This window comes from Pantherophis guttatus, chromosome 2 (assembly GCF_059756535.1).
Source record: "Pantherophis guttatus breed Tessera chromosome 2, ASM5975653v1, whole genome shotgun sequence".
NCBI classification, from domain to species: Eukaryota; Metazoa; Chordata; class Lepidosauria; order Squamata; family Colubridae; genus Pantherophis; species Pantherophis guttatus.
The window spans coordinates 220199295-220226003 of record NC_142064.1 but is presented as its reverse complement, the minus strand read 5'-3'; the positions used below and the strand labels follow the sequence as shown (position 1 = coordinate 220226003).

The 26709-nt window shown below is 36.5% G+C and overlaps 1 long non-coding RNA gene across 1 annotated transcript in view; it reads left to right on the top strand.

Annotated features, from left to right (window-relative positions):
• The first annotated feature begins 1044 nt into the window (after positions 1–1044).
• Positions 1045–26709, top strand: part of LOC117677040 (uncharacterized) — a 33780-nt gene continuing 8115 nt past the window's right edge. The window contains exon 1 of the long non-coding RNA XR_015732663.1: positions 1045–1488. This is a non-coding gene — a long non-coding RNA (uncharacterized LOC117677040). The remainder of the gene's footprint in view (positions 1489–26709) is intronic.

Sequence of the window (26709 nt, the reverse complement as noted above, 5' to 3'; positions counted from 1 at the left end):
CCTTGGCAGTGAATTTTTCAGCCAGTCTCTCTATCAAACTACTTTCCTTATTGACTGGGTTTAGAATCAGCTTGTTAGGTCATGCTGGTGGACTGTATTTTATATGTACGCACAGAGAGAAACACATATAGGGACAGATGAACCAACAACAATGCCCTGGTGATGCAGTGGTTAGAATGCACTATTGCAGGCTTATTCTGCCACCTGCTAGCAGTTCAATTTTCACTGGCTCAAGGTTGACTCAGTCTTCTATCCTTCTGAGCTCAGTAAAATGAGGACCCAGATTGGTGGGGGGCAACATGCTGACTCTGTAAGCTGCTCAGAGAGGACTTTAAAGCACAGTGAAGTGATATATAAGTCTAAGTGCTATTGCTATGCCAAGCTTTTCAGAGTTAAGCCTAAGACTCCTCTGCTTCACTGAGTGGAATTTATCTTTGCAGGGAAACTCTAATCCTTCCAATATTAAGAACATTGTTCAAATCCAACCATGTTGTCCAATTTTATATGTAATATTTTCAATATTGTTTTGAGATCCATCATTATAGGAATGGATACCTTTTTGTGGGTTCAGAGAGATGCTTTAAGGTGATGTTTAATATTGGTTTCTGCACATAGAAAAGTAGTTGGTCTTAAGGAGTTATCTTTTTTCCCCCTTCTCGCTTCACCTACCACTTAGAAAAACTGAAAGTCTGCAGATGAATGCAAAAAATACCTCACATTGCAGGGAAAATGTATAGCTGGATCCATCATCAACACTCACCCCAGCCTGCCAAAACCCTCCCTGGGATCTCCATCCTAACATCTCCCCTACTTCAGTTTTTAGGAGCTCAATAGATATTTTCCCAGGTGAAAATTTTACATTGACTCAGAGAGCTAGAATAGTAGATAATCCTATTCTTGAATAGGCAGTTGTCCTTCACATCTGGAATCTGGGTGAGGCAGAGTAAGAAATCCCCTTCCTCTAGAACAGAGGTGGGGAATAATGGTCCCTTTATGACTTCAACTCCCAGAATTCCTGAGCCAGAATGGTTGACTCAGGAATTCTGGGAGTTAGAGTCCACAAATCATAAAAGGGCCACCATTCCCCACTTCTGCTGTAGAACAAAACCTAGATAGTTCCACCTTTTCCCTTTAAGCTGGTTTACCCAAATCAAGTGCTTTTGGAGATGCTAAACTGGGAAAGAAAATAGATAATATATAAGAGCAGGGAAAGCCACCTTATACAAAGAACTTGATTGTATGTTCTACAGGTTGTAAGTATGCAGTACTAAAAAGCTATTCAACTGTTGCCTCAAGGCACTATTTTTTTTAAAAAAAAAACTTTTAATGACTTATTGAGTAAGAGTTGCATTAAGTCAACTAACAATTGTAGATCAGAAGATTCTCAACAGTTTTAGAATTTTGTCAGAATGCCAGATTGTGACACGGGCTGCTGAAAGCCCACAGAGCAACAATTCTAACTCCTGAAAATCATTGTCAGTCAACAAGGTGAGTAACTGATTGTCCATGCTGTCCAAGTGTTCACTTTGCCAAAAGAAGCAACATTAGCCGCATGCTACATTTAGTTAAGAGACGGATACTTAATTTATATGTGGATCCAAACTACTTTTTATGGTCGTTGGAACCACATCAAATTCAAGAATATTGCATCACAACTTCCTGTTAGTTTGAGAGATTAAATACACAAACTCACAGTGAATTTCCAAATAGTTTTAACAGTGTAAAAAAGAAACAAACAAAATAAAAAAAAAATCATCCTCAAACATTCCTGGAGTCTATGTGGTTCTCCTTTGCTGATCTCTGAACTCCAACTAAATGCAGTTGGAGTTAGCCACTAAAACTAGCTATTTTAGTGATCCTCAAGTGCAGTCATGGATGACTGATGAACTACAGCCTTGTCACATTCATGGATCAGAGCCTGCTTGCCCCTTAAAATAGCCTCTTCCTATGTGCCAGCATTCAGTTGGTGAGAGCCTGCTTAACTCTCAGTCCATTTCTTTGTGTGTGTTTGAGCCCACCTGCCACTTCCCAGAATGTGCTAAGAGCCTGCTTGCCACCATAGTCATCATTCCCCATCTGCACCATCAGAGGGAACCCATTCATCACTTGGTTTTGGCTGTCCCCATGTTCAATTAATCAACAGGAAGATGTGAATAAGTCAGTGACTGGATACTACCATGTTTCCCACAAAATAAGACTGGGTCTTATATTAATTTTTGCTCCAAAAGACGCATTAGGGCTTATTTTCCAGTTAGGTCTTACTTTTAGGAAAATACGGTACTAAATGCATCCGTCTGGCTGACGATCTTAACTTGGGCTTATTTTTGGGGTAGGGTTTATATTATGACCATCGTGAAAAAAATCATACTAGGGTTATTTTCCAGTTGAGTCTTATTTTAGGGAAACAGTGTAGTTCACTGACAGATGCAAGTGATAATATAAGCAGCAAAATGAATATTCTAAACCTAGAGAAACAGGTCTGAAGTGCATTTGTGGATGTAAGATACATATCCTGGGTTTAATGGAACTGTGATCGCACACAAGTATGGATAGAAAAAAGTATGGATAGAAAATAGGATGAAGAATATCTAAAATTGGATTTAATTAAGATGGAACTCTCTTTACCACTTAAGCCCTCTGCTTTAGTAGAGATGTCTACTAAAGAACATTACTGACATTACATTACTGACAAGCTAGCTGGCACAAAAATGTTGTTTTTGTTGTACATGGGACATTAAATAATTCAAGTATCAGATAATTTTTTAATTTACAATTGCTTTTTCTGGTATAAATTTAGTTTTAAAAGATTTTTTAAAATGCAGCTGGGAAAGCATATATAGAAATGCAACTATAATTATTAGTTTAATTTGTCCTTAAAGACAAATGTTTAATATACTTTGTATTTATCTACAGTTACTCCTCAACTTACAACCATTCATTTAGTGACTGTCTAAGTTCAATGGCACTTATTACCCTTAATAAGGAAGGGTGAAGGTTTTGGGTAAGCTCTGAAGATTTTACTAATGTACCCTATAAAAATAAAGTAGTATTCCTGGATGCCATACAGTGCCTGCTTTTGACCTGACCTACCTTAAAAGACTGATAGCTTCCTATGTAAAATGGCTTAATAAGTTATTGGACTATTCAATAACTTGAATGGTCTAGCTAAAAATACTCCTAAATATTAAAGTGGAATTAATCAGGTCCAGACCAGTGGTGGGTTGCCCCCAGTTCAGACTGGTTCTATAGAACCAGTAGTAAGACTGGCAGGAGGCTCCCCCACTGACCCGGACATCATCAGAAATGATCTGTGCATGCGCAGAAGAGTGCGCATGGGCACGATGCGAACCAGTATTAAAGATAAGTAGAACCCACCCCTGGTCCAGACACATTTCAAATAAATGCATGGATGTTCATTCCTTTTCATCTAACCCAGGGGTGTCAAACTCAAGGCCCGGAGGGCGTATCCAGTCCACAGGGTACTTAGATCTGGCCCTTGGGGCTGCCCTGGAAACAGCGAAGAACCAGCCCGCGGTGCCTCTGCCAGCGAAAACGGAGCTCTGGAGGGCTGCATGCCTGATACACAGTGGGCATTGGTAAATCTAGGCTCCAGAAGGCACAGATAAATCTAAAATGATCTCTGCATGACAGATGTTTTGCATCAATCAGCAATTCCTTTATTAAATTTGTTAATAAGCAATAAGCCTCCAGCAGAAGTCTGATTCAAACACTTCTAAACACTCGAACCTTAGCGTCCCTATCCAGATCTGTTCTTCAAGAAGAAATGTATTTAAGAGGCAAACTGCCACTTTATTTTTAAAAAAAATTCTCTCCCATTTTACCTAAAATATTGAATGTGCGGGACTGCACCAGTAAGATTTCCTGGAAAGACAACCTGCCCTCTCCGAGATGCACACTAAACATCTGTTTTGTATCTGAATGCCAAGCTTTTAAGAATGTTAGCCTGTAAAAAGCACCCGGTTCCTTATTTTAACTGAATCACCAGGTGCTTATGAAATATCATACCCTTGTGAAACTAGAGAGGACAAGAGATAAAAAGGCTGCTGGGGTAGAATAGAACATTTCTCCACTAGGAAGATGGTCTGCAAACATAGTAGCTCTACAGTAAAGAGAACAGAATATATTGGCTAAATAATAGGATGTATTTTTAAGACTGCATAAGAGAAATTCTATTGAGGCTGATTTTTTTTAACCCTTTAAACTAGGATAGAATTATGTGCAATTCAAAGCAGATTATTATATTTTAAAGTTCACATGCATGTATGTCTAGATGCAAAAATGAGCCATTTGCTCTGCATATATCTGCCCTGCCCATGTCACAGTTGTATATGTAGAGCCCAACCTCTCAAGAACAATGATCAGTCTGAGCAAGTGGTACTGTGGTACTGTGACATCAGCAAAGAATCGAACATCCATCTACACAATCCAAAATCAGTTCTGGGGACCCTTCATGTACATGCAAAGGCTTCCTTACACATGGGTTGAAGGATTGGTTTGTTTGATACCCGTCCCCTCATCCCTTTCCAACCTTCTTCATTGCCTCTTTTCCTAATGGATGAAAAAATATTCAAAGAAAACTAACAATGAGAAATTGAGCTGAATGTTTTTGTCTGAGTTTCCATTCAGATAATCCAAGAGTACCAACTGCTTTCTGGGTGTTGGCTTGCAAGTGTTTCATTAGAATAAATAGAATTCTTTATTGGCCAAGTATGATTGGACACACAAGGAATTTGTCTTGGTGCATACGTTCTCGATGTACATAAAAGAAAAAATACATTCATCAAGTGATGGAGTTCGGGGAAAAAACTGTTCTTTTGTCTAGTTGTTCTGATGTGCAGTGCTCTGTAGCATCATTTTGAGAGTAGGAGTTGAAACAGTTTATGTCCAGGATGCTAGGGGTCTGTAAATATTTTTACAGCCCTCTTTTTGATTCGTGCAGTATACAGTTCCTCAATGGAAGGCAGGTTGGTAGAAATTGTTTTTTCTGCAGTTCTAATTATCCTCTGAAGTCTGTGTCTGTCTTGTTGGGTTGTAGAACCAAACCAGACAGTTATAGAGGTGCAGATGGCAGACTCAATAATTCCTCTGTAGAACTGTATCAGCAGCTCCTTGGGCAGTTTGAGCTTTCTGAGTTGGCGCAGAAAGAACATTCTTTGTTCTGCTTTTTTGATGACGTTTTTGATGTTTCCACCCACTGAATGACAGAAAAGAAGGAAACCAATAACTTTTTTCACTGTGACAGAAGAAGTCTGTTTAGCTTTTTCTTTGCTTCCTGGGATAGAAGTGTTGTCCAAAGACTGGCTTTGCTTTATTTATCCTTGTCCTTCTCTTTGATGATCAGATATCAAGATGAAGGCAAACATCAAGCTCTCTGGTATCTCACTGTATACAAAGCAGAGGTGGAAAAGGAGGAAATGATCAAGACTTTTTCTCATTTGGCATTCTCTGTGAAGTCAAAGGACAGTTTCTGCTGCACAGTATTTTCTTCACCCAAGGTTGACCGAGGGAGTGGCAGCTCCTTGGTCATACAGAGATTGTTTTCTCTTTGCAGCCAAAGCAATGGATCATTCATATTTTTGTTCATTTTTTTAAATGGAAAAGAGAGCTGAAAGGCAATGTGGCAATGCATTTTTTTAAAAATAAATAAATAAAATAAAATTAATTAACAGGCAATTGTTTTGGAGACAAAAAGGGAAATAGTAATTAACCCTGACCCTTGCGATCCAGGCATGTGATGGCTCTGCAAATGAATGGGAAGAAAACCATCATTAAAGGAACAGTACCTAAGAAGAGGAGACCACTTACTTTAAAAAGAAGGGAAAAAAACCTCTAGGAGGAAACTATTAATTAAAAGGCCAGCTGCAAGAAGAAATAAGATTTTGATGCTGGTGGGCATTTATATATCCCTCAAGTGGCCTCTATTTGCCCCTGTGGCCTTTATTTTCAAATAAGGCCAAGATAAAACAGTATGACCATGAAAGTAGTGACCATCTACCAAAAGCTGATCAGTTTCAATCTCGGCAGGGCTAAGATCCATTTTATTATCTAGCTGATCAGCTTCCATACATCAGAGAGCAGCAATGCTGAGCTGCAAGGAACATTTGTGTCCTGTTCCCCAGTGTTGGGATCTGATCACTGACTTCTGGAAGGGGTTTTAGAAGTCAAGGCATTCATGGGTAGAGGGAAGGCCCTCGGCATGAAGACAAATGAAAATGGCTCCAGAAAATCATTGCTCTCAATTGTTCACCGGCAATTGTGGCTGTGGAAGCTATAATTTAGAAGTAATTTGGCAGTAATTGCTGTAACTGCACCTTTAAAGAAAAAAAGGTGCTAGGTTCATTTTGCTTCTGTAACGTGATTTACTAATGATGCCATTCATCATTTTCTGTCAAAACAATGTCAGGTAAATCTGAGAATGTGCATAGTCCTTTTCCATGTATATATATCAGGGAGGGAAGTTATGTCATAAAAGAAAGAAAAGCCGTCAACTCTTAATGTTAACTTTTTTAAAAAAATTAATCTAATATTATTAGGGTCATTGAACCAAACTAAAGACAATGTAAGTTCATTTGTTCATTTCCTCTGTTCAGGGTGATTGTGTTTACCACACTTTCTTATCTTTCTACACTTTTGGGGTTTTTGAACTTGAACTGCTCATTCTTCTTGTCCTATTGTTCCCAAGGTATGTAAGTTGGAATAAGTGCTGGAGAAGAGTCTGCTCAGAAAGGTTCAGAGAAACCAGAGCTACTGTCGCAAAGATGCAATGATCATCCCCTTAAATTATTATCTGCCTCAAAGGCACTTTTGTCAAAAAAAAAAAAAGGCCAAACACATATGGCAGCTAGCAGACCAAATTGTCCTGAAAATTCCCTTGATATCAATCTCTGTTATTGCTGACTTAGTATCCTGCTCTTTCTTCAAAACAAGTTCAGCAAGTTTCTTTTCAACCTTCAACTCGAGCAGTGCTCTGGTCCACTTAAATAACGCTCATAATGCTACATCAGGGATTTTCTAACCACTCCAAACTTCACATCACACCAAGCTATAATATGATTGGTTTGGCTTGGCTTTGTATGTTGTACTAACCCAGGCTACTGCAGTTTGAAAACCATGAATGAATCTTAGCAATCCAACCATTTCCTTGTTAACTAAACTATGGCTTAACAGGATGTGGAAAAGTAAACTTAATCCTTGAGACAAGAGCCTGCCTGCTTGGAACTTAATTGATATCTATACTGACCTTAATGCGCTATAAATCTATATCACTTGCCTGTTTCCATAAATGGAGATTCTGTACTACAAAGAAGTGTATCCCTTGCTGTAGCAATGGGCCAGCGTTCTGTTAAAAGTGTGTGAACCGCTTCATTCATAAACTTTCCTTATAGGTTTATTTGGCTGCAGACATGCACATCTATATAAACATGTCCTTTTGCATGTAGAATGATAGGTCTATAATTATGCCCTGAAAACAGTTTGGAGAGTTCTGAAAGGAAATGCCATGTTCTTCTGTGAGAGACTAAAGTATAAAAGCAAACATCTTTGTGCAATTAGTGCCTACTTGTTCCTCAAGATTCTTCTGCTCCTTTTTATTGTCCAAGGCAGGCTTCCAGCTCCGGACACCAAAAAGTCATTTTGAGTTTGACCACAGACTAGAAACTTTTTTTTCCTCTAGTTGTCTGCTCACATCAATATATTATTTAGGAAGAACATCTGGACTGAGCATTGGCTACAGAGTTAGCCACACATGATCTTTTGTTCCAATTGGCTGAGCAGAATGCTGATATTCTTGTCTGGAGCAGCTAAAATACTTGGGAATAAAGCTTTATTACATGCTCAGGTTGAAGGCTGAAAATCTGGAAGGACATTGAGTCTTAACACATCTATGATGATGACAATATGGAGGCTGTATTGTAACACTAATACATCAGTATTCAAAACAGAATGCCAGAGGCTAATTGGACTCACTTAACAGAATCCGCCATCAATCATACCTCATTCAGATAAATAGAAGAATTCAAAATTCTGTACTCCCAGGGCATCCAGACTGTAGTATAACACTGTTCTCGCAGAATCAGAGTAAAGTAAGTTAGAACAGATCCGAGAAGTTGAGAAGAGATGCCTACTCCATTATGTCAGAAAACTATTTCACTAACCTGCCTGGCATATTTCAAGGGAGATAGATTCCACAATTTGTCCAGCTTGCTTATCCATTGCTCGGTTAGGTGGAAGGTTTTTGTTGTGCCTGGATGAAAAGGTCAGCAACCATCATCATAGCTCATCAATGGCCAAACATTCCACCAGCTCCCATTGCACAGATAATATCCCTAGAGTCCATTCATGGACTTGGTGATTATTTAGCAATATGGTACTTGTTAATCAATGTCTGAGCAAAATACATCAGTCTTACTTAAAACATTAGGATAAGTTGCCATCCAAGTAGACTCTTTCACTGCACCAATGCTGATTTAACCTAAAGATGTGTGCAAGATGGTGTTAGGCTGGCCAACCTGTGTTAAGCATTAGGAGTCAGCATTTTTAAGAAACCAAAGCTTTGCCTCTTCACTATCTTCTAACATTTGTTATTATTGCTTTTGCTGGTTTCTTCCTTTTATTATTGTCACTTCTTAGTGACAAGTCCTGAGCTTACAAGAAATATTGGAATGGAGTGCTCTCTCCACTCTTCCCAACAGTTTCAACACCAATGAATACTGTGTATGGAAGCATGGCTGTGTGACATCTGGTCATCATTTCATTGTTCAGTCCGCAGGGGTGTTAAACTGGCAGCCAGTGGCCCAGATGTGTCACACACAGGAAACATCCACCGCAGCTCCGTGAAGGGGAAAAATGTCATGAAACATCATGTGACGGCAATGTGACGATGCAAGTTTGACACCTGTGAGAAATCAAAAGTGGACAAAGTTATGATGGTAGTGGATATCAGAAACCATGTGCTCCTTCATCCCAACTGGGTTGGGAGAAGAAAGATGGAGAAAATGATAGAGAAAATATTTTATCTACTGGGAAGAGAAGAGGGAAAAGAGGAAGTGCTGGATCATTCTGGCAGAAGAAATGACAGAAGTGGTTATCTAGAGTGAAAAGGAAGAAACAAGTTCCATTCTAGGATCTCAAATTATCTAGTGCTGGCTGAGGTTTGGTTGATTCTTTTCAGTTCTTCTGCCATGCCAGAACTGTGAATCGGATGGGTGATTGCTCTAAAAGTTTCCATTGGCTGAATATATTCTTCAACAATTTCTCATGGGCAGCCTCTTCCATAGCCACGAGAGCAGCACCACTACTGAGAAAAAGGCCCATGAGAGGAGTTTCCTCATGAGGTCTTTCCTTGGGATATAATTGAAGCCTAGGAAGTCAGAAAGGCTGTAGACTGCTGGAGAGATAATTATATCATCCAAGACACACCCTTTGACCACTTCTTAACTAAATAGGTGCAAGTAGACCACATTCTGCCCACAGGAATTTGTCTAAAATACTCTTCTCCTTTCTAAAGCAATTCATCAAATTGTATGAGAACTGGCAGCGGGAAAATGCAGAAGAATTCCTCTTCCAGGAGCTACTTTCAGCCATGCTGTCAAAGTTAAGCCAACTTTTCCCAACCTGTTGCCTTGCAGATTTGTTGACTCCAGAATTTCAAACCAACATAGTTGGGATGGCTAAGTTCCTGAGAATAATGGGACTTGTAACAGCAGCATACCTAAACAGCATCAGATGGAGAAAATAGAAATATTTTTCCTACCTGAATGACAGCTTTTCATACTTAATTGCTCCAGTGCAAACAAATGTATGTATGCATGTATGTTCAGCATTCTGGAATACAGTACATATCAGGTGGTCCTCAATTTATGACCAGCATTTATAGCCATTTGCAGCAAATCGTGGTCATATAATCACAATTTATGATGTTTTTGTCATGTTTTGGCATTTAGTTTTGACTTCCGGCAAAATCCACCCATAGCAAACATTTGCTTAATGATTGCCATGTTTGTTTAACAACCTCTGCAAAAAAATTTTTTTGTAAAATTGAGTCTGTGATGAGATGACTTGCTTTATGACTGTCACGACTCAGGACCATAATTGTGGAGCTCAATTACAGTTGTAACTCAAGGACTCCTGTATATAATATTTGTAAGCACTTGCAGAATATAAGCGGAATGGCTAACCTCAAAAAGCTAAGCAGGATCAGACCTGGTTACTACCTGAATGGGAGATCACCACTGCTGTAGGTTAGTCTAAAACCAGCTCATGAGGCAGCACTGACACCCATTTCCATATACTTGCCAAGAAAACTACGTGGATAACTTTGTGAAATCACCAGGACTTGGACTGTGGACAAGGGGGTTTTTTGAGCTCCACATTATATATTTCCTTAGAAAGTAAAGAGTTAGCCTGTGATAACTCTCCTCCTCCTATACAGATCCAGTTCAGATGTTCCAGACATTTTTTTTAAAATTGATGAGTATATATCCCTTGCTCCACATGCTCCTATTAGCTAAGAAAATTTTACCCTATGTCCCATGAGTACCAACATTAGAAAGATAAATGACTGTTAAAATGCAGCTATTCCCTTAGAAGAAAATGAATGAGCTATAGAAATCAGAAGAATTTTTGTCACTTAAACTGGAAAAAAAAAAGATAAGTCTGTTCTACAGGAGCACATGTACACTAGATATGTAACTTCCCTACATGGTGTTGAGTGATTGCTACAGATGAAACAGTGCTTTCAGGCATCTTCCAAAATAAGTCTGTTTTTCATTCGTTCAATGTTCCTCCTGTATTTTAATTTTTCCCTGACTTCCAGTCAACTTGTAAAACATCAAACCCCATCTTTCTCTTAATCAAATGTTCAGTATAAAACACTTTCATGTTACCAGGGGCTTTTCCATAAGAAGGGGTTTCCTATTCTGATTTTTAAATGGTAAATGTAAAAAGGTTGAAACCAATAAACAAAGAACAGAGATCTGTCGAGTTGAAAGACGGAGAGTGAGAGGGGGGAGAGAGAGGGAGGGAGGGAAGGAGGGAGAGAGGGAGAGAGAGAGAGAGATTTCCATTCTCATATATTGTGGAGAAAGAAATGCTAAAACAGAACTATAAAAAAAACATTTCTAAGAGCTTAAACATTTAGAACTTTGCCATGCTAAGAAGGAAATTAACTGTGATATAAATGCTGGCAGAATTAGCTAGCTTGTGTGTGCATAAGATTTGTTCTTTCTTCTGAAATGTAATTTATTCTCTGAGATACTGAGTACATTTTACTCTGAATGCCATAAACCATTTGCCTGCATTTCTCAGCTGCTACACTTAGTTTCCAATTCTTTTTTCCTTTTTACTTGCGTTAGCAAACAAGGCTCATGATACAAATATCCCAAATCTTATAACCCCTGCCCCACCCCTTCTCCCCAGCAATTGCACCAAAAAAAAAAAAAGACAAAAATACCAATTCCTGCTTTGCTGGAGATTTCATTCTGTCACTCTTTGTGAGCAATTGTGGCAATTACACAAATAGCTTTATAACTATTTTCCCAATCCTTATCCAACTTGGATGGATGTTATACAGGGCTGTTTATCTGAAACTTTGGAACTTTTTAGATAATGTGATCTCTACACGGGGAAACAGATCCAGAATTAGCAACTATTTCTTCAATCAAGAAGAAAACAGCTTATTATTTTTCATAGCAGTCCTTCAAGAGCAGGACTGGATATTTGAAACTTATCCCATGAAAAAGAAGACACTGCTCATAATACAGTATTGAACTAACATCACATATATTACGGTACATGAAGCTATCTACTTTATCTGCAATTCAATTTGTTTTCTATTCAAGTTTTTTTTTTAAAAAAAAAAAACAACCTCCCAGCAGTACCTTCCTAATTATTATTCAACTGTAAAAAGAGCATATTAGCATCAAGATTAGTATGTTTACATTAGCAGATAACCCTTAGAGAAGTTTTGGTAGCACAGTGGTTAAAGTGCAGTATTGCAGGCAAACTCTGCCCACAACCTAAAGTTTGATTCTGATGGGGTTCAAGAGTTGACTTAGCTTTCCATTTTTCTGAGGTCAATAAAATGAGGATCCAGATTATTGGGGGCAAGTAATGCAAGTAATGCTTCAATATTGAAAACCACTCAGAGAGTGCTGTAAAGCACAATGGAACTGTAAATTAGCCTAAAAGCCATTGTTATATTGTTCTTTGCCCCACAAGTAGTCTACTAAACTCCCATATGCCAAAGAAAGGAACTATTATTGATGAATATGCTTTCAAAAGGATGCAGAAGAGATGCTTTGGAATTTACATTTGTGTAATACAGTACATTTCTGCTGTTTATTCAACCATCTGACTTGTTCAGATAGAAATTTCAGAAATCAAGCTTCTTGACTAGAAAAATGCTATACAGGTTGTCGTTGAGTTACAATGGGGACCAGGATTGCCATCAATAAGGAATGCAGTTATAAAGTGAGATATCATGTGACTGCATTGCTTAGCAACAACAATCCTGGCAATCCCATTGGCTGTCGTAATGCCAAAATGAGCAAGTCATTACTTGGGAAGCACTGGGAGTCCCAGGTAAAGAGCATGAAGATACCATGGAGGGAGCAACAGAGGCTCCTGAGACGAGTGATACAAGCTATGCATAAGTGCAGGAAGGAGGGTGGGGGAGCAACAAAAAAAAAAGAGAAAAAGTAGGATTATATAAAGAAAGAAAAATAGATAAAGTAATGACTTCAAATCTTTATCACAACTTAAAAAATTGAATGATTACTTAGCATTATTATGGTGTATATTGATTACAGCTGAATTCCAAAGACATTCTTCTCCCCAGATTCTGCACATTCTAGTACAGTGATGGCTAATTTTTTCTGGACCGAGTGCCCAAAGCACACACATGCAAATGTTCACGCGCGCTTGAACCCCCAAAATGCAATGTGCATGCGGCCCCTGTGCATGCATCCCCACCCCTGTGCATGCTTGCGCAGGCCCCCTACATGCACCCCGCACCCGCTGCACAAACCCCGGACCCCGTGGATGTGCAACAGAGACCCAAAGACCAGTTGGCTGGCAGGAGGCACATGCACATGTGCGGCAGAGCTGAACTGGGGTGTCAGTTAACGTGCCACAGAGAGGGCGCTGTGTGGCATCTCTAGCACGCATGCCATAAGTTCACCATTATGTTTCTAGTACATGAACTCCCACAAGGGAACTCTCCTGACAGAAGATGCACCTGTACTTGAATTGTAGGGATAGAGGCAAATAATAAGTCTTCTTTCTGGCCAGACATGAGGCTTGTGTTTCAACCCAACTTATGTGATTGTCATGATCATATTTATGAAATGGAGCTGGCTCTGTCATGATCTGCGTTTGAAATGGAACTGACTTCTCCTGGACCTGTGATAAACACATTTACTTGGGGCAAACCATATGTGTGTATGTGTAAACAATGAGCATTAGTAATGAACCTGGTTGATTACAACTTACATTGTGTAATGTGTAATGAATACTTATCAGCCCTAGCATGTTCATGCCAACCTAGATGTTGATGGGCCAGGTAATCATTTGGAGACTCTCTAAGCTTTGATCCAACCATGTTACATCTCTTAAATGTATCTTTTAAATCAATAAAAATGTATTGATGTTTTTCAAAGGATTGAAGTAGCTACAAAAAAGCTCAGTCTAGCTTCTATTCTTGTGAAATGTTGATACTGAAGGAGAGCCCCTCATAGGGTACATCCTAACCATACGTATTACACAGGCCTTGCTTTTATATCATTTATAACGTATTGCCCTTTATCCTAAATCTGTACTCTCAGTAGCAATCTGTTGTAACTATAATGTTGTAACCATTGTAACCACAAGATGTTCCAAGATAGTATTGTGTAAACCCTATAGGATTGTATACTCATATACTTCTGCTTTTATACTTTTCCATTATATACTTCTGTATTTGTACTTTTCCATTTTACCCATCTGTATGTATGTATACTGTATTATCCTAAGAGGAACTGAAACCATGCTATAATCATGAAACCTATAAAACCTGCCTCAGGGCGTTGCTCGGGGCTCAGTATTTGTCAGGTTACTGCACTGGGCCTATTGCTAGCAATATTCAATAAAGCCTGTTTTCTCTGGATCTCCGTGGTCTTGTCTCCTGACTAATTTGGGATTAGTAAATCCCGCTTCAATACTACAGCTAATTCTGGAGAAACAACTGCTTATTTACCGAGCTTCGAATGGCGTCTGATGTCCGCTCCTTCCGTCGAGGCCTAAAGACTTGGCTGTTTCAACAAATGGGCTGATTCTGATTCTTGGATTTTATTATTTATTTGTCCCTGTTTTAATTGGTTTTAATTAGGATTTTCCTTTATTATTGTAATGTTTTTTAACTTGGTTCGCTGCCCTGAGTCCTTTGGGAGAAGGGTGGCATATAAATATTTGTAAATAAATAAATAAATAAAATAAAAATACTGCAATCAAGGTTTCCACAAGAAGACTTAAATTCATGAAAAATCCCTAGGCTGTTTTCAAGAATGGAAAAGGTATTCTAAAATGCCCAGCTGCAACTGGTACAGTATATGTCTCTTCTATTTTTGTTAATGAATGCAAAATTAAACATAAACTCATTCATTTCATTCCTGTGGAACTGATTGAATTCAATCACATCAGTGCTAAATGAAATCCTATTCATTCGTCATTTAATTCTATTACAAACCTCCTGGAACAGCAGGTATGGTTTACAAAGAGAATAATTTTCCAAGACAGCTTATAAAATGGGCAATGGTTGTGCTGTTCTTAGGTTGTCTGGCAAATCTGATGCATCAATGAAGATTAGGAATTCTGAAATGATGCCATGTTAACCCAGCAGGCATTTGAAGACGAGTGGGGTTTTCTATTAAAATCAATGATAAACAAAACACAAATGAGGAGCTGAAAAAAACTTGATTTAAATTTGTAATGAAAAAATGTAATTATAATGCAGTAGAACTTAATCAAATGAAACTTCTCTAAAGAAAAGGGAATGACTAATAATGATAATAATAAATACATACTCCTATTACATCAAAGGAAATCAGAAATCAGAACAAATAGGCCCAAGTCCATAATTATTTTATAATATAGGCTACAGGGTTCTATTTAAATAATGGCAAATCACATTTAATAAAACTAATGGGCATCCTAATCCTTCTTCCCCCTACTTTTTATTCATCTTCCTCAGAATGGGACAACTCACCACAGCTGATTTGCTGCAAACAACTCAACGCTGACAATTCACCATGGCCAACTCACCATGGGACAATTTGCTGTGGCCAATTTGCTACAGGAAAACTTTGCTGCGGGACAATTCAACAATTTTATTTAATTATTTAAAATAATTTTTAAAAACTACTTTAATTTTTGTTGTTCACATTTCATTTTGCCCCTCCTTTTTCATCCTTTCTTTAATGATTCTATTTTACCATTTTTTTCAATATTATGTAACTTTTATCCTGCAGCAAGTTGTCCTGTGGCAAGTTGGCCCTGGCGAATTGTCTCGTGGTGAATTGGCCGTGGTGAGTTGGCCGTGGTGAATTGGCCGTGGTGAGTTGGCCGTGGTGAATTGGCCGTGGTGAGTCGGCCATGGTGAATTGGCCGTGGTGAGTTGGCCGTGACAAGCTAGCCAAGGTGTGTTGGTTGTGGTGAGTTGTCCTAGACTCCATCTTTTTTCTCCCTTGATAAAAAAGAGTCAGATAGATTTGAATCTATGGCATTTTGTTGTAGACTAATAATGCATTTACAATTGTCCTGCTAGTTGGGACTTCTGGGGAAGACTGAAGACAACTTCATGAAAAGCAGAACCAGCAAATAAAAACTGGCAAGTAGGCCAGCTTTTCATAATTCTTCTCTGAATAAGGAAATGATTTGAGTTTGCCCAAAAGTACTCCAGACAGTTGCTTCTGGAGATGAGGAGACTGCAAAATAGTGGTCTCTGGTGGTTTAATGCTCTGGGAGATGGGGGAATATCCATCTTGTTTAAACTGTGGTCTATGCCTTTGAAAAGACACTAAATTTACATACATCCTTTTCTAATAAATTTCCAAAATTGTTATGCAAAATCTTTGGCTTGACAAGTTTGAAAACAGCGGATGAATTTCCTTCAATCTTTAGTAAAAGAAGTTTTAACTATAAATTTGAACTAAGAGTTTGGATTGAAACATAAAAAATTAACCTTGGATATACTGAATGGTATTTTTGAAAGGTGGATTCAGATGTTAATTTTAATATTGTCCACTTCTACAGATAGACAGTGTCTAAAAGATTATATAGAAGAGGAGCAAGTTTTTCCTGACGAGTGACTCTGAGTTTGTGTGTTTTATGAGAATGACATGGAAAAAGATGTATATCTTGCTCCCACAGGTTCCAGACAGTGCAGCGCCGTAGTGTGCATCCCCTTTAGCTCCTCGTACAGCTGGGTGGTCGCCCCCCCCCCCCCCGAATGGCAGCTCCGGGCGAGCCGGCACACTGGAACTGACATGATATACAAAAAAACCCCAACTTCCTAATAATGCCTTAATAATTAAAAGGGATATGAAAACAGAAAACCAAGATAATTTTCCTAAATTGGATTTACAAAAGAAGCTTTTAAAATTGGAAACCCTTAATGGACTTTTGCTAATATCAAGAGTGAAATGATGACATTTTGTGGTTTTTGTAAATAGATAAATGATGAGATCTGGGGAGATCATTTCTTATATTTTAAGAGAAAATGATAAGTTATTGAAGTGGTTTGTATTTGTGATGAAAGTGCGAAGTCACTTTCTTTATTTCTTATATTTCTTTATTTCTCTTATTTTTTCTTTCTTTTTCTATTTTTTTTCTATTCTTTTTTCTACACCTTCTACTCATTCTTTTTTAACCCTCTATTTTTTCATTGTATATTAGTTTTTTAACTGTTGCAATTATAATCTTTAATAAAATTATTGTAATTGTCTTAGAAAACCAGACAAAAAATGAAATTCATCCAATAATTAAATTGACTATTATATGTATTTAACACAATAGATTAAATACTGGTTAGAAGGAGGAAGGAGTATTTAGGTATATTCATTCCCTTGAGTTATTTAGCAAAATAATAAAGGGAGGGGAAAAATAATAAACAAACAAACAAACACTATAGAAATGTCTCTTAAAATTCCCACCACTGATATAGAGAATCAGTTCTAGAAATCTAATTATATCCAATGTAGGATATTTGTCTCATTTTCCAATTAGTGCAGACTATTGATAATAAAAGAACAAGTATGATAAGAATACCTAACATTTGTAAGATCCCCTAAACATCATCAATTTAAGAACCAGATACTATGACTAGTTTTATATCTTGTAGTAAACCAGAATATAGTTTGCTTGCTTTGAGCATAATTATGTTTTGTAAGCCATAGTTTATGGCTTAGTGCTATGTGTGAACCCAGCCAACTGTGCCTTTTTGAATAATCTGTGGTTAACCAAAGTGTTCCTTAGAGCAATTTGTGACTTGGTAGAATTATGGTTGAGATTCAAGCTGATAAATTCTAACATGATCATGTGAGTGCCTTGCTTAATCAGTCTGAGTCAAAATGCTATAAACCAAGAGCAAAAATAATATTTGTTACACTGAAAAAAAATAATACAGATTTTAGTTTCCTCCTTGCCCAAAACAGATGAAAATCTATGGAAACAAGTGTGGATACAAAAATATGGCATCATTTTCCTGGAGAACATGAATAGCAGAATAGCAGTGCATAAAGCTGGCTACTACTATATGAGATCATAATGGTGACACACAAAGGCCCTTTACCAAGCTCTGAGACTTAACTGTTCCACCAAGCTTCCTTGCTCCACCAAGCCTTTCTTGTAACTCCTTGCATGGAATTCTTTCTCCTATGAACTGGGTCTGTCACTCTTACACATCTTGGGAGTGAACATCAATAGACAAACGAGAAGATCTTGAATATAGCTTTCATAAAGCAGGAGCGATAAGGGAAATATTTTATGTGTGGACATTCTTTCACACATCTACAGGATGCACTCTTTATGAGCTACAAAGGTGTCAGGAGTTTTAAAACTTTTAAATCATTATCCTTCTACTAAGATCCTGGCTTCATTCCCTTGCATTCACTGGGCCTTTCCTTGGTCCCTTCCTTCCAGTCTGGAATTAATCTCGCTCTCTGATTTCTCTAAAAGAAAAGAAAACAAGCAAGCAAGCAACCTTCCATGGTTCATTGTCATCTTTCTCAGCTTTCACAACTGACCCCCAACATAATAGGAGGTTAGCACTTTCAAGGCAATCGACAAGTTACAGAAAATCTATATTTCAGCAACACAAGCTTTACAAGCCTTTCTTCACAAGACCAAAGATCAGGGCAGGTAGGAATTTATCTGGAGGCAAGAGATAATTTTGCATGATAAAACTTTATTGAAGATGTTGATTAAATGTTATTCACATGGTGGTCTCAAAAATTAGTAATTAAACTTTCCCAATGGCTTTTCTAATGATTGCAAAATAGTTTCCAGAAGACGGCAGTTGATAATGAAAATCAATTCCATAAATATCTCTGCTATGGGACTTTAGTATTTGCTTCTAATCAACCAACTGTTACACTTCTAAAATATTTATCATCTTTTGTAGTTGTTTATGAATGATCCAATTGATTTGGCCTCCGTTTATGTCACTCTGGGTTACTTTATTCATAAACATTCCAAACTGCTCTGTAATACAAAATAGATAACTTAGATATTTTGCTAATAACAGTGACATTAATCAGAGCTCGCAAACAATTTGCTGTAAGAGAAGTGAGCACTTGATGCTCTTCTGATCTTGATGATCTACAACTTAAGAATAGCAAGGGTGAGAGATACCAGGAACTGGGATAAGTAGTTCCTATTTTTATTTGAAGTATCAAGTTGAGGACTGAAGACATTGAAAATAATATAATGCTCTTGTAATACAGACTCATAATTAAGTAATATTTTAATAGCATTTATTTGTATGTGTTACAGTTTGAATTTTGAAGAGTACTATTACATGATTAAATCATGATTAGCCCATTTCTGAATTGGACAAATCAATCATTTTTATTGGCCTATTCACATTTCTTACTTCTAAAGCTCTGATGAGCAAAAATGGCAAAAGATGAGTAGAGACATGTTTTTTTTATATAAAATGAACAGTGTCCCTTATATCTTTTCTCCATACAGTTCTATAGAAGATTTTTAAAAATCAGGGCTTCTTAAAACTACATTGATTTGAAGAGCATGAATATTTTTCTGCAACTAATATAATATTAGACTTTTAATATGGACATTTATTCCCAAGATTCTTGGGAGTCTGCCAATTCTGTATTTTCTATGGTTCTAAAGAAGGAGAGCTTCAAGAATAACTGGCTACAGTACTCAGAACATACTCCCTGTTCTATTACTGGGTCTATCTTCCAATGTTATTGTTCTTTGAAAAAGCATACCACTAAATTATACTAATTATTATTGTTTTATTTTATTAAGTAAAAGAAAACACAAAACTACTTTGTAATTGGCATGTACAAAAATTAATTTACATTGTCTAGTGGGTCTTAACCCACAAATGTCCCTATCACATGAATCTCTCTGGGAGCTTGACTTTTTGCTTTTATCAATAGGTTAGTTGCCTGTACTCCTTATCAACAGTTACTTTTGTTGTTCAGCTTTTCTTGGTCTTTTCTGGGAAGAAGAGATGAGTTTAATTATGGTACCTGTATATATAGAATTCTGTGTCCTACCTATTTTACGCCTTATTCTTTTTGAGCTGAAGAATAGCCTTCTTAAGGATAAAATACAAATATACTAAGATTTGTTTAAATTCTAGCATTATTCTCTATAATATTGGGGCTCTAATAAAACAGGGCTGGAGGCAGGCCAGATTAAGTACAAGCTTGAGGAACAGAAAGAAAAGCCACAGCCAAAATGAATGGCCAGATAAGAGAAATCTGAGTCCAAAGTAGTAATGTAATTTGGGGGGGGGATTCAGATTTGATCCTTCCTAGTTTTCTTGAATATAAAAGCAGGGAGGGAAGAAGCCTATTCAAGCATGCAAGATTCTGTTACTATAACATTATAATAAAAATAGTATTAGCATTCGTAACTTTGGCTTCCTCGTCTATATTACTTTGAAGCGCAGATATTAACAGGGTCTTTGACCAAATATGTTCTTAAAATGAATCCATTTGTTTCCAGAACATTAATCCTGATTTATGCCAATGTCTTATTTTTTAGAATAGTGTTCAAAACCAGATTTCCATTGTATTGTTCAATTTTAAAATCTGAAAACTCTCTCTCTCTCTCTCTCTCTCTCTCTCTCTCTCTCTCTCTCTCTCTCACACACACACACACACACACACACACACACACACTATTTTAAATTATTTATACGAAAGAAAAATGGATCAAATCAAATGGCCATAACAAAAGAAATTGATCATTAGTGGTTTCTTGAGTGTGGCTTAAGCATCTTTGAATGACTCAAACTCTCCTCCTTTTAAAGAAGCTGTGGAAAAATTGATCAACAGAATCCTCAGTAAAATTAATTCTTATTATTTAAATTTTCCCAGTGGAAATATCTTTCATTTTTAGCAGCACTTCCCAAAACGAGTTTTCATTTTATTGAGAGGTATCTAACAATTATTTATTTACCCATCAACAAGTTCAGGCAGAGCTTTTAGGCTGAACATGTCTTTTGTTTGCTAGCTTTTGTCAGATTGGAGACAACTGAGATGATTCATCCATCTTGAAATTGCTGCTGTTTTGCTAATGATGTTGAAAGGGGAGCATTATTTAGCTTTGTGCCTCCGCCTCCAGTTGCTCTGCTCTCAGTTCCCTTCCTTAAATGCTACCTGAGCAAAACAATAGATGAGGCTGATTTCTAAAAGTCCTTTCCAAGTTGGAAGACCTTCCAGATTTAATGAGTTCATTTTGCCAATCTGGATGGTTGTAACTGAACCGGTCAGGATTCCTGCTTTGATATCCAGAACAAGCCATAACTAAAGGAGGATTAATGTGCTTCAATCATTGCCTACCTTGCCTAATTTCGGGGGGGAGGGGGAGTCAACTGTTGGCTGACAAAGACATTCAGAGATATCCCACAAATATAATCAAGGATTATCATTTTGTATATGAGAACTTGGGGTTAAAGGAAGGTCATTATCTTTACAAAGATCCATAAACGAATGCATGCTCAGATAGCAAAGGCAGCTTTGTTAGGCATTGACTAAGTCTTCACAGAAAGTAGCGTAATTAATGCTGGCACTATTGGGCAGCATACTTTTTTAGTCCCAAAAAGAGATGTTCCAAAAAAGAGTGAGGTAAATGTCCTTCTGGCATAGGTTGGAGATATTATTTCAGAGACAATGTGAAGAATCATTACTTTAAAAAAAGATCCTGAGTCCACATTAGTAGACTTGGTGTTTGGGGTTTTCGGTCTGCTTTTCTTTTTTCCCTTCCTATTTGCATTTTTAAAGAACAGGATGAGCAACCTGAAACTCTCCAGATGTTGATGCTTTATAATTCGCTATCACTGCTAGTCATCTCTGCTAGTCATCCTGACTAAAGTTGATTGGTCTTGATAATTAGGTAGACGTAGGCTGGTTATTAGATAACTTTATGAATTAACCTTATTCTTTGAGGATTTCTTCTTACGTCATTCATTTATTTCAAATAGTATGTTGTAAAAAAAAAACACTATTATTTTCTGAACATGCTCAGATACAGAATACCGATCAGATTTAGTGCTGTAGAAAGGAGTTCTAAATTATTTGAGATGAAATCCTTTTCAGAAGCAGAAACAATATTTGCATTAAAACCTAGGGGAAATATCCCGAATATAAATATTGAGAATATTCCTAGCACTGAGCATAAGCAAACCAGCCTGAACCTGTACATTTGAATGGGAGTTATTAAAACTTGGAAATGAATAGGGAAAACATAAGAAATTAGGTTCAAGGATAACAAAGAGTTAATAAGAACTTCCAAATAACAAGATCAGAACTATTCACTGAAGATCATTATTTATTTAAATAGTGTTTTTTTCCACAATTAAGTGAACTATCTATATATAATTATATCTGTCTATACATAATTATATTCAGATGCAAGGATATCATTAAAAAACAGATTTAGCTGAAAAAGCATTCTACCTAAAAATTTATTTGGTAATTAGTTTAACTCAGATATGGAATGTATTCTTGTATAGGCTTGTTTAAAACATGTGCTATAAGTGTATATTGTCAATTATTTTCTGCGTGAATGGGCAAAATTTGATCTTATTGTGTGACTACATGTCAATTGTATGCTAGTGAACGGCTCACTGATTTATGTAACTGCAAAATTATACTTGATTTTGTACATTGTGCCAGAACATTTTTATTATCCAAATATTTAAACTACCATACAAAATATTATAACTACCGTACAAAATTAATATTATGTTCTTGTGGGAAACTCCATTAGAGCATTTAAGTATGAAATCCCTAAATTTTCAGATCAGTTTTTAACATGAATTACAATGACCACTGTTTCACTGCTTTCGTTTAATATCTGGAATTAGTCTGTGACTTATATGATATTATAATTAAAAACTGCAAATGGAAATAACTATTAGAGAAATATGCAGTCTTGTGAAACAGCTATAAATGAATGTAGAATGAGATCTATTAAAAAGATAATGCAAGCAAATTATTTATTAAACCAAAAAAAACTACTTGGAATATTTTTTTTAATTGCATAAAATATTAAACTGTTAAAAAGTTAAATACTTAAATTTTTACAAATAATTTAATGTAAAATAACTGTACCTATTGTTAAAATTATATATTATTTTTTCTTTTTCCTTTGTTTTTTTTGCTTTCTTTTAAAAGCCCTCCTTAAAATTTCTTTTCTTTGCCAATATATGAATTTTTATTTTTATTTTACATTTATTTTTGTCACTATTTAAAGCAATACAATAAATAAAAGTTAAATGCATTAGCAGTATGCTTATTTTCAGCATTTGCCGAAAGTCTTTTTCCTAATTCAATCCATAAAAAAATAAGTATCCAAAATTGATCATGATCAGTTATCATTAACTGTTGCTTAACTAAATTGCAAGTATGAAGTTAAATATGGACACATAAATTATATTTAATTCATGAAAACTCAATTTTGAGAATTTGGCAGAAAATATCTTGTAAATATATTTTGTGAACTATACTATACAGTTCATTATTTTTAGGATTTTACCTGAAAGGTCATTACGTTCACAGATTTTTATGTATTTTGAAATCTCAGTAATTTTAATAGGTGATGGAGATTCATAATAAAAATGCTTAATGTTTGGTATTATGTACTAATATTAATATTAACTGAGAATATAGACAAAGAAATCATTATCTGTTTCTCTAAAATTCTGGGAATATATCCAACATTAATGTAATTTGCCAATTTGTTTTTGTTTTTCACACAATATTTTTGACATTTAAAATATATATTTGCCTTTTCTTAAGAAAAAAACAAACCCTACTGTTCTCCATTGAAGTGTTCTTAAATGGAATATCATGGCGATGAGAAGCCTGGCTTCAGAGCAGAACAGATGTGCAAATTCTCCTGTTTGTTATAAAATGGAAAATATACAGTACTGTCGTTATTTATTTCCGAAAGGACATATCTGTTATATTTAAAGAGAGAGGATGAAAAGTGCTATAATACACCACTGCAGTAATGAAATATAAGCCTGGGAAATCTGAAACAACTTGCTTGTGTTTTGTTTTGTGTTTTTCTTGTGAGACTTACAAGCTCCTTGTTTAAAAAGAGTAATGTTCTTTTGGAGTGTTTCATTTACTCTGCAAAAAAAAAAAAAAATACATTTAGATACAGCAACAGTTGCCAAGCTTTCTTTCTTTTTTCACCCCTTTTTTCATTAACATTTAACGTACATTACCGTATCAAACCCCAAAGATCACCCAAAGAAAGAAAATAAAATGCAGAATTTCACATGCGGGACAGAAAACACCCAGGGGAACAATATACTCCATCCTTATGAAGATATTCTGGTTTCGTTTTCCTTTTTTGCTTCTTTTACAAAGATGCCTGATATTCCTCCAGGTTCCACAATCTGGAGTTGATTAAATAATTATAAGTGTCGAACAGCAAATCTATCATTCGGGCTCCTGAACATGCCAACATGTGCTGTTTGTGGCTATGCCAACCAAATGCTAAAGCGTCTCTCATTATTGTCATTGAAAATATCGTGGTTTGGTGTTTGTGCTATTTCCTGGATTTTGGTGATATAAGGTTGCCCAGCAATTTGATTCTGTTGCCAACAACACTAAAGAATTTTATAATAAATCCCTTCTATATTTATTCAGTCCACTCCTCTGTCTCTCAAATTAGCCATTTATGATCATATGTTCCAAAATACCTGCTTTCTTTTTTTCATTTATTCTCTTTTGCATTCTAACAGAAAATTCATCAAAATATGGTCCACTTGTGCTTTTCCCCTTTGGGAAGACTGGGGTTCAATGGACATGTGGCTATTTTTCAGCACTGTAGTAACTTCATGCTAGATGTTAGTGAAGCTAAATGAACCCTTCTGATCCTGAACATTTGACTTAAAGAATGCATTGAAATCTCAGATATGAAATATTAACTGAAACTAAGTTTTGATGCAGTTGAGGGATACAAAAGTTAAATAGGAAGAAATGAAGTAGTTATAGCAGGTAACTACTTCTGAGGATTAGATTGTATTGCTGGATCTATGATTTTGCTATTTGTTTGGTTATTTATTCTGTTTGTTCTGTCTCACCTGGAAAGGACAGAAATGGAAAGACAGGAAAGTTTATTGTGTGTGTGTGTATACATACACACATATTTGTTTTTGTAGATTTTCACGGGTAGAGGTATGCAAGTTTTGGTGTATTTGGGTCTTTTCCCATGTAAGATTGAGAGTATCTTACATTGAGAGTAGCACAAATGAACTATAGTATAATGAGCAGTGTGGTGGCCTAGTGGTGAAAACACTCGCCTCCCACTCGGAGGTTAAGAGTTCAATCCTAGGTAGCGGCAGTGGGGTATAAACAGAAAATATTACTACAAACTCCATGTAGGTATTGGAAGGGCATCTGGCCAGTAAATGTTCAGCTCCATTCAGTCATCTCGGCTCTACCCCAAATTAAGGGATTACAGGATTGTTAAAAAAAAAAAAAGAACTGTAGTATAATAATAAATCAAACTATAAGCATTATGAGCCGTAGTGGCATAGTGGTTAGAATGCAGTACTGCAGGCTACTTCTGCTGGCTGCCAGCAGTTTGGCAGTTCAAATCTCACCAGCTCAAAGTTGACTCAGCCTTCCATCCTTCCGATTTCATCCTTCCATTTCGGTAAAATGAGGACCCAGATTGTTGGGGCAATATGATGACTCTGTAAACCGCTTAGAGAGGGCTGTAAAGCATTGTAAAGCTGTATATAAGTCTAATTGCTATTGCTATTATTTTGACGGACAGCAGCCTAAATCCACAGATGTGTATTCTTGGTTAATTAATTATAGTTAATACTTAATTATGCTCCAATAATGCTTAAGTAATATTTTTCTTGCCCCAACTGTTAAACAAGGCAAAGAAAATGCAAAGCTGGCTGAAACTATTGATCTACACAATTTCTTATCAAGTTCAAGAAATATCAGCATCTGTTCATAGTATACAATGAAAAAAATAAAGTCTCTTGAACATATCTTCATTTTAAAGTCCCAGAAATGTGGGATTTGGTCTAAAATCATCTATTCTTTGGAGAATGCTGGTAATCAGAAAATCCCAAGTCAAACTTCCTGACCTTTCCAAATAGAAGAACAGATAGCAGGTGCTGGGAGAATCTTTTCTCTGAGTCTTTGGAAAACTGTCTACCAGTCAGAATGGACAATAATAAGGGGGACAAACAAATTGGCCAGCTCCTTACCTTTTTTATTCTCATAAATATAACTTCAATGAATATGTTTTAAGGGGAAAAACAATCCTACATTTCTCATTATGTGATTTAAAGGGATGGGGAAACTGAACTACTTGTATTGCATTTGTTTACCTTCAATTCAATTCAAACCTTTATTGTCAATGCACAACATGTGTACAATGAGATTGGCTGAGCCTCCCTTCGTGCACCCCCCCCCAACACAATACAACTCACAGTGAAAGACAAAAAGAAAATCCCTAGCCCAGTGAATCCTACAAACACTCAGTCCTATTGCGCCATGTTGAACCTCTCAAGTCAATCATGCTATGTTGTTGTAGAGTTATTTTTCATTCAGGAGTTTGACAGCCCACAGATAAAAACTGTTCTTCGGCCTGTTTGTGCGGCTGCCTATGCTTCTATATCTCCTTCCAGATGGTAGGAGAGTAAAGAAGGGCTGCCCAGGGTGTGAGTCGTCTCTGAGTCGTCCCTGAATGTATTTCCTCTATTACTTTGTTCTATATGAAAACAGTTTAAACTGCCTCACATTTAATACTATTCTTTTTAGCTCTGTAGACTTGAGTTTTGATGGAAAAGTCATCTAAGTAAGATAACAAACATGTAAGGAGAGTGTAATAATATATAACATATTTATAAAACCTATAAAGCAGAAACCATAAAAGAACATTTTACCATGTAAGCAACCTGATTCATGAGATAAAGTA